Source organism: Arachis hypogaea, chromosome 12, assembly GCF_003086295.3.
Source record: "Arachis hypogaea cultivar Tifrunner chromosome 12, arahy.Tifrunner.gnm2.J5K5, whole genome shotgun sequence".
In the NCBI taxonomy this organism is placed as follows: Eukaryota; Viridiplantae; Streptophyta; class Magnoliopsida; order Fabales; family Fabaceae; genus Arachis; species Arachis hypogaea.
Window position 1 is genome coordinate 59,343,665 of NC_092047.1, and position 12,573 is coordinate 59,356,237.

The window sequence follows — 12,573 nt, forward strand, 5'->3', positions numbered from 1 at the left end:
GTGCTTGGGCTGAGCTTGAATGTTACATGTGCAGAGGCTTCTTCTGGAGTAGAACGCCAAGTTGTAATGTGTTTTTGGCGTTCAACTCTGGTTCGTGACGTGTTTCTGGCGTTTAACTCCAGACTGTAGCGTAGAACTGGTGTTCAATGCCCTTTTGCGTCATCTAAACTTGGCCAAAGTATGGATTATTATATATTGCTGGAAAACCCTGGATGTCTACTTTCCAACGCAATTAGAAGCGCGCCATTTTGAGTTCTATAGCTCCAGAAAATCCACTTTGAGTGCATGGAGGTCAGAATCCAACAACATCAGCAGTCCTTCTTCAACCTTTGAATCTGATTTTTGCTCAAGTCCCTCAATTTCAGCCAGAAAATACCTGAAATCCCAAAAAAACACACAAACTCATAGTAAAGTCTAGAAATGTAAATTTAACATAAAAACTAATAAAAACATCCCTAAAAGTAACTAGATCCTACTAAAAACAATGCCAAAAAGCGTATAAATTATCCACTCATCACAACACCAAACTTAAATTGTTGCTTGTCCCCAAGCAACTGAAAATCAAATAGGATAAAAAGAAGAGAATATACTATAAATTCCAAACTATCAATGAAATATAGCTCCAATCAGATGAGCGGGACTTGTAGCTTTTTGCCTCTTGAATAGTTTTGGCATCTCACTTTATCCATTGAAGTTCAGAATGATTGGCATATATAGGAACTCAGAGTTCAGATAGTGTTATTGATTCTCCTAGTTCAGTATGTTGATTCTTGAACACAGCTACTTTATGAGTCTTGGTCGTGGCCCTAAGCACTTTGTTTTCCAGTATTACCACCGGATACATAAATGCCACAGACACATAATTGGGTGAACCTTTTCAGATTGTGACTCAGCTTTGCTAAAGTCCCCAATTAGAGGTGTCCAGGGTTCTTAAGCACACTCTTCTTTTGCTTTGGACCTTGACTTTAACCGCCCAGTCTCAAGTTTTCACTTGACACCTTCACGCCACAAGCACATGGTTAGGGACAGCTTGGTTTAGCCGCTTAGGCCAGGATTTTATTCCTTTAGGCCCTCCTATCCACTGATGCTCAAAGCCTTGGGATCCTTTTTATTTACCCTTGCCTTTTGGTTTTAAGGGTTATTGGCTTTTTGCTCTTGCCTTCTGGTTTTAAGAGCTTTTGGCTTTTTCTGCTTGCTTTTTCTTTTTTTTTTTCGCTATTTTTTTTCTATTTTTTTTTTGCAAGCTTTTGTATTCACTGCTTTTTCTTGCTTCAAGAATCATTTTTATGATTTTTCAGATTATCAAATAACATGTCTCCTTGTCATCATTCTTTCAAGAGCCAACATATTTAACATTCTTAAACATCAAATTCAAAAGACATATGCACTGTTCAAGCATTCATTCAGAAAACAAAAAGTGTTGTCACCACATCAAAATAATTAAACTAAGTTCAAGGATAAATTCGAAACTCATGTACTTCTTGTTCTTTTGAATTAAAACATTTTTCATTTAAGAGAGGTGATGGATTCATATTCACTACTTTAAGGCATAGATACTTAAATACTAATGATCACATAGTGAAGACACAAACATAGATAAACATTTAACATAAGAAAACGAAAAATAGAGAATGTAAGAACAAGGAATGAGTCCACCTTAGTGATGGTGGTGTTTCCTTCTTGAGGAACCAATGATGTCCTTGAGCTCTTCTATGTCTCTTCCTTGTCTTTGTTGCTCCTCTCTCATAGCTCTTTGATCTTCTCTAATTTTATGAAGGATGACGGAGTGCTCTTGATGTTCCACCCTTAGTTGCTCCCAATAATTGTGTGGATGAAAATGTATCCCCTGAGGTATCTTAGGGATCTCTTGATTTGCAGTCAAATGTTCTACCACTGAGCTATAGACCCTTGAGATGAATCTCTCCATCTCTCATGACTCGGAGGTGGAAGCTTTTGTCTTCCCTTTCCCTTTTCTAGAGGTTTCTCCAGTCTTTAGGTGCCATCAATGGTAATGGAAAAACAAAAAGCTATGCTTTTACCACACCAAACTTAGAATGTTGCTCGCCCTCGAGCAAAAGAAGAAAGAATAGTAGAAGAAGAAGAAGATATGGAGGAGATGGAGGGATGTGTGTATTCGGCTATATGGGTGGGCTTGGGTGGGAAAGAAATTTTGAATTTTGAAGGTAGGTGGGGTGTATGGATGTGAGTGGTGAATAGAAAACAGAAGGGATGACTGTGAATGGAGAGAGAGAGAGGGTGATATAGGATTCTGAGGAGGGAACGTGAGTAGAGGTATGTATAGATCCTGTGGGGTCCACAGATCCTGAGGTGTCAAGGATTTACATCCCTGCACCAATTAGGCATGTAAAATGCCTTTGCATGCAATTCTGGCATTTAAACGCCGAATTGATGCTTGTTCTGGGCGTTCAGCGCCCAGATGCAGCATGTTTCTGGCGTTGAACGCCAGTTCTATGCTTGTTTCTGGCGTTCAGCGCCAGTTTTCCTCAGTGTGCATTCCTGGTCTCTGAACGCCAGGATGCTGCTTGTTTTGGGCGTTCAACGCCAGATCCATGCTCTGTTCTGGCGTTGAACGCCAGCTAGATACTCCTTACTGGCGTTTAAACGCCAGTAAGTCCTTCCTCCAGGGTGTGATTTTTCTTCTGCTGTTTTTTATTCTGTTTTTAATTGTTTGATTTATTTTGTGACTCCACATGATCATGATCCTAATAAAACATGAAAGAACAATAAAAATAAAAATAAAATTAGATAAATAAAAATTGGGTTGCCTCCCAACAAGCGCTTCTTTAATGTCAATAGCTTGACAGTGGGCTCTCATGGAGCCTCACAGGTGATCAGGTCAATTTTATAGACTCCCAACACCAAACTTAGAGTTTGGATATGGGAGTTCAACACCAAACTTAGAGTTTGGCTGAGGCCTCCCAACACCAAACTTAGAGTTTGATTGTGGGGGCTCTGTATGACTCTATTTTGAGAGAAGCTTACTGTGCCTCTTTTCCATGTTTACAGAAGGATGACCTTGAGTTTTAAACACAAGGGAGTCCTCATTCAATTGAAGGACTAGTTCACCTCTGTCAACATCAATCACAGCTCTTGCTGTGGCTAGGAAGGGTCTTCCAAGGATGATGGATTCATCCTCATCCTTCCCAATATCTAGGATTATGAAATCAGCAGGGATGTAAAGGTCTTCAACCTTTACTAACATGTCCTCTACTTGTCCATAAGCTTGTTTTCTGGAGTTGTCTGCCATCTCTAATGAGATTTTAGCAGCTTGTACCTCAAAGATTCCCAGTTTCTCCATCATAGAGAGGGGCATGAGGTTTATCCCTGACCCAAGGTCACATAGAGCCTTCTCAAAGGTCATGGTGCCTATGGTACAAGGTATTAGGAACTTTCTAGGATCCTGTTTCTTCTGAGGCAATCTCAGTTGATCCAATGCATTTAGTTCATTGGTGAACAGGGGAGGTTCATCTCCCCAAGTCTCATTACCATATAAATTGGCATTCAGCTTCATGATTGCACCAAGGAACTTGGCAACTTGCTCTTCAGTAACATCCTCATTCTCTTCAGAAGAGGAATACTCATCAGAGCTCATGAAGGGCAAAAGGAGGTTCAATGGAATCTCTATGGTCTCTAGATGAGCCTCAGATTCCTTTGGTTCCTCAGAGGGAAACTCCTTATTGATCACTGGACGTCCCAGGAGGTCTTCCCCCTTGGGATTCACGTCCTTCTCCTCTCTTGTGGGTTTGGCCATGATGGTCAATTCAATGGCCTTGCACTTTCCTTTTGGATTTTCTTCTGTATTGCTTGGGAGAGTACTAGGAGGGATTTCAGTGATCCTTTTACTCAGCTGGCCCACTTGTGCTTCCAAATTTCTAATGGAGGACCTTGTTTCATTCATGAAACTCACAGTGGCCTTAGATAGATCAGAGACTAAGTTTGATAAATTAGAGGTATTTTGTTTAGGGTTCTCTGTCTGTTGCTGAGTGGATGATGGAAAAGGTTTACTATTGTTAAACCTATTTCTTCCACCATTATTAAAGCCTTGTTGAGGCTTTTGTTGATCCTTCCATGAGATATTTGGGTGATTTCTCCATGAGGGATTATAGGTGTTTCCATATGATTCACCCATGTAATTCACCTCTGCTATTGCAGGATTTTCAGGATCATAAGCTTCTTCTTCAGAAGATGCCTCTTGAGTACTGTTGGATGCAGCTTGCATTCCATTCAGACTCTGAGAAATCATATTGACTTGTTGAGTCAATATTTTATTCTGAGCCAATATGGCATTCAGAGTATCAATCTCAAGAACTCCCTTCTTCTGAGGTGTCCCATTACTTACAGGATTCCTCTCAGAAGTGTACATAAACTGGTTGTTAGCAACCATGTCAATAAGTTCTTGAGCTTCTGCAGGCGTTTTCTTTAGGTGAATGGATCCACCTGCAGAAGTATCCAATGACATCTTAGCTAATTCAGACAGACCATCATAGAATATATCCAGGATGGTCCTTTCTGAAAGCATGTCAGAAGGACACTTTTTGGTCAGTTCCTTGTATCTCTCCCAAGCTTCATAGAGGGACTCACCTTCTTTCTGTCTGAAGGTTTGAACATCCACTCTAAGCTTACTGATGAGACACAGAAGCTGGTGAATTAAAAATTATTAAAATGGTTACGTTGCAAGTATAGTTCTTAACTCACCGAAAATCTGCCTATCAATTTAGAAGTATGTCACAGAGAGTTTGAATTAAAAATTACTGGGAGTTTTAAGTCCCAGGTCGTCTCCCAACGAGTTGCAGAAAAGTGTGCTATCTTATTAATCAGATGTTCCAAGAAGTTGAGTTAAGTAAATTGGAATGTAAATTGAGGAAATTTAAATAATATGAATAAAAGCCTTGACTGGGAGTTGATTAGTTGGAATCTCTATTATTGATGGAGTGATTTTAAGATTGAATTATAATTAATGGTTGCTCTGTTTGGTTATCCTTTACTAGGTAAGGAAAAGTCAAACAAGTTGGAATGCTAGATCTGTTCACAAGTTGCAACCCACTTAATTCAAAGGGATTGACGTTGGTGACAAGATAACAATCCAACAATTAACCCAATTATAATTTTTCTTTCAATCCTTCCAACTCAAGAGTTCCTTTTTAATCAACTCCCCATCAAGTAAAGAAACTACTCACGCATTGTAAATAATAAATCCATAGCACATGAAAGGGAATTAAAAGAAGACTTGATTATTGGAATTGAAATTGAATTAAAAAGAAATAATCCTTGCATTAAATAATCATAAAAGTATCTGAATGACAAAATTGAACAAAACAAAGAACATGGAAGAATAAAACCAAGTTGAGAAAACGAACTAGAATGACGAAGTCTTGATGAGGAAATAACTCTTCTCAATGTTCCAATGCTAAGATCAATTGAAAATTCTAAAACCTAGAGAGAAAAACCTAAGAGAGTAAAACTAGATCTAAAACTGTCTCTCAATGAATGTGTTGTTTGTTTCTGCATATTCTCTGACTCTAGTCTGCTGTTCCGGGCCGAGAACTGGGTCGAAATAGGGTCCAAAATCGCCCCCAGCAAATTCTGCAGATTATGCAGATCGCACATGTCACGCGATTGCGTCATCCATGCGGACGCGTCACTTGCGCTTTTCCTCGCCACGCGTTCGCGTCGTCCACGCTACCGCGTCGCTTGGGCTTTCCAATCTGCGCGGCCGCGTGAGCCATGCGACCGCGTCGCTGCGATTTGCTCTCCTTCGCACGGTCGCGTGAGCCATGCGACCGCGTCACTTCTCGCTGGTTATCTCCTCAAATTCTTGTGTTTCTTCCATTTTTGCTAGCTTCCTTCCCAATCTCCAACTCATTCATGCCCTATAAAATCTGAAACACTTAACACACAGATCACGGCATCGAATGGAATAAAGGAGAATTAAAATTAAATAATTAAAGTCTCTAGGAAGCAGTTTTCAAACATGTAATAAATTCCGGAAAGAAATTTAATATGCATGCTAATTTAATGAATAAGTGGGTAATGATCATGATAAAACCACATAATTAAACATAATATAAACCATAAAATAGTGGTTTATCACTTACTCAGATTTTGAGGAGGAAAGAACTTGGCTAAGAAATCCTTGACCAGCTTATCCCAAGAGTTCAGGCTATCTTTAGGTTGATAATCCAACCATATTCTAGCTCTGTCTCTCACAGCAAAAGGGAAAAGCATGAGCCTGTAGACTTCAGGATCTACTCCATTAGTCTTAACAGTATCACAGATCTGCAAAAATTCAGTTAAGAACTGAAAAGGATCTTCAGATGGAAGTCCATGGAACTTGCAGTTCTGCTGCATCAGAGAAACTAATTGAGGTTTAAGCTCAAAATTGTTTGCTCCAATGGTAGGAATTGAGATGCTTCTTCCATGTAAATTGGAATTAGGTGCAGCAAAGTCACCAAGCATCCTCCTTGCATTATTATTATTTTCGGCTGCCATCTCCTCTTCCTGTTCGAAAATTCCTGTAAGGTTGTCTCTGGATTGTTGTATTTTAACTTCTCTTAGTTTCTTTTTCAGAATCCTTTCAGGTTCAGGATCTGCTTCAACAAGAATGTTCTTGTCCTTGCTCCTTCTCATATGACAAAGAAGGGAATAACAGAGAAAATATGGAATCCTCTATGTCACAGTATAGAGATTCCTTTGTGTGAGTAGAAGAAGAAAAGAATGTAATTGATGAGCGGATAAGTTATACGCTTTTTGGCATTGTTTTTAGTATGTTTTTAGTAGAATCTAGTTACTTTTAGGGATGTTTTCATTAGTTTTTATGTTAAATTCACATTTCTGGACTTTACTATGAGTTTGTGTGTTTTTCTGTGATTTCAGGTATTTTCTGGCTGAAATTGAGGGACTTGAGCAAAAATCAGATTCAGAGGTTGAAGAAGGACTGCTGATGTTGTTGGATTCTGACCTCCCTGCACTCAAAATGGATTTTCTGGAGCTACAGAACTCAAAATGGCGCGCTTCCAATTGCGATGGAAAGTAGACATTCAGGGCTTTCCAGCAATATATAATAGTCCATACTTTGACCAAGTTTAGACGACGTAAAATGGCGTTCAACGCCAACTCTCTGCCCAATTCTGGCGTCCAGCGCCAGAAACAAGTTACAAAGTGGAGTTCAACGCCCAAACTGGCACAAAAGCTGGCGTTCAACTCCAAGAATGACCTCTCCACGTGTAGACTTCAAGCTCAGCCCAAGCACACACCAAGTGGGCCCCGGAAGTGGATTTATGCATCAATTACTTACTTCTGTAAACCCTAGTAGCTAGTTTATTATAAATAGGACCTTTTACTATTGTATTAGACATCTTTGGAATCATCTTTGGATTATCTTTTGATCTATTGATCACGTTTTGGGCTGGCCATTCGGCCATGCCTGGACCTTCATTACTTATGTATTTTCAACGGTAGAGTTTCTGCACTCCATAGATTAAGGTGTGGAGCTCTACTGTTCCTCAAAGATTAATGCAAAGTACTACTGTTTTCTATTCAATTCATCTTATTTCGCTTCTAAGATATTCATTCGCACTTCAACCTGAATGTGATGAACGTGACAATCATCATCATTCCCTATGAATGCGTGCCTGACAACCACTTCCGTTCTACATTAGATTGAATGAGTATCTCTTAGATCTCTTAATCAGAATCTTCGTGGTATAAGCTAGATTGATGGCGACATTTATGAGAGTCCGGAAAGTCTAAACCTTGTCCGTGGTATTCCGAGTAGGACTCTGGGATTGAATGACTGTGACGAACTCCAAACTCGCGAGTGCTGGGCGTAGTGACAGACGCAAAAGGATAGTAAATTCTATTCCAGTATGATCGAGAACCTCCAAGATGATTAGCCATGCAGTGACAGCGCATCGGACCATTTTCACAGAGAGGAATAGGATGCAACCAACGACAAGGGTGATGCCTCCAGACGATTAGCCGTGCTGTGACAGAGCATTTGGACCATTTTCCCGAGAGGATTGAAAGTAGCCATTGGCACCGGTGACATCCTTACACAAAGCCAGCCATAGAAAGGAGTAAGACTGATTGGATGAAGACAGCAGGAAAGCAGAGGTTCAGAGGAATGAATGCATCTCCATACGCTTATCTGAAATTCTCACCAATGATTTACATAAGTATTTCTATCCTTATTTTAGTATTAATTTCGAAAACTCCATAACTATTTTATATCCGCCTGACTGAGATTTACAAGGTGACCATAGCTTGCTTCATACCAACAATCTCCGTGGGATCGACCCTTACTCACGTAAGGTATTACTTGGACGACCCAGTGCACTTGCTGGTTAGTTATGCGATGTTGTGAAGATATGTTTAAACCATGGTTCTGTGCATCCGTTTTTGGTTCCATCGCCAGGGAATCAATTTTGAACAATAATTCACAACCTGAGTAACAATTTCGCATACCAAGTTTTTGGCGCCGTTGCTGGGGATTGTTCGAGTTTGGACAACTGACGGTTCATCTTGTTGCTTAGATTGGGTAATTTCCTTCTTATTTTCAAAAAGTTTTCAAAAAAATTTTTCAAAAATCTTTCAAAAATTTCTCCTTTGTTTTCGAAAAAATTTAAAAAAAAATGTTTTCAAAAATATATTTTTCTTCAAAATTTTTAAGAATGAATTCTAGTGTTTCATGAAGCATGTTGAAGCCTAACTAGCCATAAAGCCATGTCTAAATTCTTTTGGACTGAGGCTTCCAAACCATCAGCATAGAGGCAAGTTACTTTGATAAGTAATGAGCAGTATATTCTCTGATGTTATATGCTAAAGCTTGGTTGGCTATTAACCCATGCCTAACCCTCAGATTGGAGCTTTAGACTAAGAATGCTAGATTCCTGGAATTCATATTAAAAATTTTGGAATCCTTATTTTTGTTTTTCAAATAATTTTCGAAAAAATACAAAAAATTTAGAAAATCATAAAAATAAAAAAAATATATTTTTTGTGTTTCTTGTTTGAGTCATGTGTCATGTTATAAGTTTGGTGTCAATTGCATATTCATCTTGTATTTTTCAAAAAATTCATGCATTCATAGTGTTCTTCATGATCTTCAAGTTGTTCTTGGTAAGTCTTCTTGTTTGATCTTGATGTTTTCATGTTTTGTGTCTTTTCTTGTTTTTCATATGCATTCTTGCATTCATAGAGTCTAAACATGAAAGATTTCTAAGTTTGGTGTCTTGCATGTTTTCTTTGCATATAAAAATTTTCAAAAACATGTTCTTGATGTTCATCTTGACATTGAAAGTGTTCTTGGTGTTCATCTTGACATTCATAGTGTTCTTGCATTCATCACATACTTTGATCCAAAATTTTCATGCATTGAGTCTTTTTCATGTTTTTCTCTCTCATCATTAAAAAATTCAAAAATAAAAAAAATATCTTTCCCTTTTTCTCTCTTAAAATTTCGAAAATTAGATTTGATTTTTTTAAAAAAAATTTAAAATCTGGTTGTTTTATGAGTCAAATCAAATTTTCAATTTAAAAATCTTATCTTTTTCAAAATCTTTTTCAAAAAATCAAATCTTTTTCATTTTTCTTAGTTATTTTCGAAATTATAAAAATATTTTTCAAAAATATTTTTCTTAATTTTATCTCATAATTTTCGAAAATAACATCATCAATTAATGTTTTGATTCAAAAATTTCAAGTTTGTTACTTACTTGTTAAGAAAGATTCAAACTTTAAGTTCTAGAATCATATCTTGTGATTTCTTGTGAATCAAGTCATTAATTGAGATTTTAAAAATCAAATCTTTTTCAAAAACTAATTTCTATCATATCTATTCAAAAATATCTTCTTATCTTATCTTTTTCAAAAATTTGATTTTCAAAATATCTTTTCTAACTTCCTAACTTCTTATCTTTTCAAAATTGATTTTCAAATTTGTTTCAACTAACTAACTAACTTTTTGTTTGTTTCCTAAATTTTTCAAAACTACCTAACTAACTCTCTCTCTCTAATTTTCGAAAAAAATCTTTCCTCTTTTTCAAAATTTCTTTTTAATTAGACTAATTATTTTATTTTTTTTTGAATTTTCGAAAAACTACTAACCTTTTTCAAAAACTATTTTCGAAAATCACTAACTCTTTTTCAAAAATTATTTTCGAAAATTCTCCCCTCCTCTCATCCCCTTCTATTTATTTATTCATCTACTAACACTTCTCTTCATCTCACATCTCTGCTCCTATCATCACCTTTGTGTTTGGATTCTTCATTCTTCTTCACCCCTATTCCTTTTTTTCTTCTACTAACAATAAGGAACCTCTTTACTGTGACATAGAGGATTCCTCTTCTTTTCTTTTTCTCTTCTCTTTCTTATGAGCAGGGACAAAGAAAAAGGCATTTTTGTTGAAACTGATCCAGAACCTGAAAGGACTCTGAAGAGAAAACTAAGAGAAGCTAAATTACAACAATCCAGAGACAACCTTATTGAAAATTTCGAACAAGTAAAGGAGATGGCAGCCGAACCCAACAACAATAATGCAAGGAGAATGCTTGGTGACTTTACTGCACCTAATTCCAATTTACATGGAAGAAGCATCTCCATTCCTACCATCGGAGCAAACAATTTTGAGCTGAAACCTCAGCTAGTTTCTCTGATGCAGCAAAACTGCAAGTTTCATGGACTTCCATCTGAAGATCCTTTTCAGTTCTTAACTGAATTCTTGCAGATCTGTGATACTGTTGAGACTAATAGAGTAGATCCTGAAGTCTACAGGCTCATGCTTTTCCCTTTTGCTGTAAGATACAGAGCTAGAATATGGTTGGACTATCAACCCAAAGACAGCCTGAACTCTTGGGATAAGCTGGTCACGGCTTTCTTAGCCAAGTTCTTTCCTCCTCAAAAGCTGAGCAAGCTTAGAGATGATGTTTAAACCTTCAAACAGAAAGAAGGTGAATCCCTCTATGAAGCTTGGGAAAGATACAAGCAGCTGACCAAAAAGTGTCCTTCTGACATGCTTTCAGAATGGACCATCCTGGATATATTCTATGATGGTTTATCTGAGCTATCAAAGATGTCATTGGATACTTCTGCAGGTGGATCCATTCACCTAAAGAAAACGCCTGCAGAAGCTCAAGAACTCATTGACATGGTTGCTAATAACCAGTTTATGTACACTTCTGAGAGGAATCCTGTGAGTAATGGGACGCCTATGAAGAAGGGAGTTCTTGAAATGGATACTCTAAATGCCATATTGGCTTAGAATAAAATATTGACTCAGCAAGTCAATATGATTTCTCAAAGTCTGAATGGAATACAAGCTGCATCCAACAGTACTCAAGAGGTATCTTCTGAGGAAGAAGCTTATGATCCTGAGAACCCTGCAATAGCAGAGTTAAAATACATGGGTGAACCATATGGAAACACCTACAATCCATCATGGAAAAATCACCCAAATCTCTCATGGAAGGATCAAAAGCCTCAATAAGGTTTTAATAATGGTGGAAGAAACAGGTTTAGCAATAGCAAGCCTTTTCCATCATCCACTCAGCAACAGACAGAGAATTCTGAGCAGAATCCATCTAGCTTAGCAAATTTAGTCTCTGATCTATCTAAGACCACTATGAGTTTCATGAATGAAACAAGGTCTTCCATTAGAAATTTGGAAGCACAAGTGGGCCAGCTGAGTAAAAGGATCACTGAAATCCCTCCTAGTACTCTCCCAAGCAATACAGAAGAGAATCCAAAAGGAGAGTGCAAGGCCATTGAATTAATTACCATGGCCGAACCCACAAGAGAGGAGAAGAACGTGAATCCCAAGGAAGAAGACCTCCTGGGACGTCCAGTGATCAATAAGGAGCTTCCCTCTGAGGAACCAAAGGACTCTGAGGCTCATCTAGAGACCATAGAGATTCCATTGAACCTCCTTATGTCATTCATGAGCTCTGATGAGTATTCCTCTTCTGAAGAAAATGAGGATGTTACTGAAGAGCAAGCTGCCAAGTTCCTTGGTGCAATCATGAAGCTAAATGCCAAATTATTTGGTATTGAGACTTGGGAAGATGAACCTCCCTTGTTCACCAATGAACTAAGTGATCTAGATCAACTGACATTGCCTCAGAAGAAACAGGATCCTGGAAAGTTCTTAATACCTTGTACCATAGGCACCATGATCTTTAAGGCTCTGTGTGACCTTGGTTCAGGAATAAACCTCATGCCCCTCTCTGTAATAGAGAAACTGAGAATCTTTGGGGTGCAAGCTACTAAAATCTCATTAGAGATGGTAGACAATTCAAGAAAACAGGCTTATGGACAAGTAGAGGACGTGTTAGTAAAGGTTGAAGGCCTTTACATCCCTACTAATTTCATAGTCCTAGATACTGGAAAAGATAAGGATGAATCCATCATCCTAGGAAGACCTTTCCTAGCCACAGCAAGAGTTGTGATTGATGTGGACAGAGGAGAATTGATCCTTCAAATAAATGAGGACAACCTTGTGTTTACAACTCAAGGATCTCTCTCTGCATCCATGGAGAGGAAGCATAAAAAGCTTCTCT

The 12,573-nt window shown here is 38.0% G+C and overlaps 2 non-coding genes across 2 annotated transcripts; one reads left to right on the forward strand and one right to left on the reverse strand.

Annotated features, from left to right (window-relative positions):
* Positions 1 to 4,534: 4,534 nt before the first annotated feature.
* On the forward strand, positions 4,535 to 4,642 carry LOC112731981 (small nucleolar RNA R71). Its single transcript, XR_003167725.1, has one exon. It is a non-coding gene; the product is annotated as a small nucleolar RNA R71 (small nucleolar RNA).
* Positions 4,643 to 10,928: 6,286 nt separating this feature from the next.
* On the reverse strand, positions 10,929 to 11,036 carry LOC112731503 (small nucleolar RNA R71). Its single transcript, XR_003167277.1, has one exon. It is a non-coding gene; the product is annotated as a small nucleolar RNA R71 (small nucleolar RNA).
* Between the last annotated feature and the right edge of the window lie 1,537 nt (positions 11,037 to 12,573).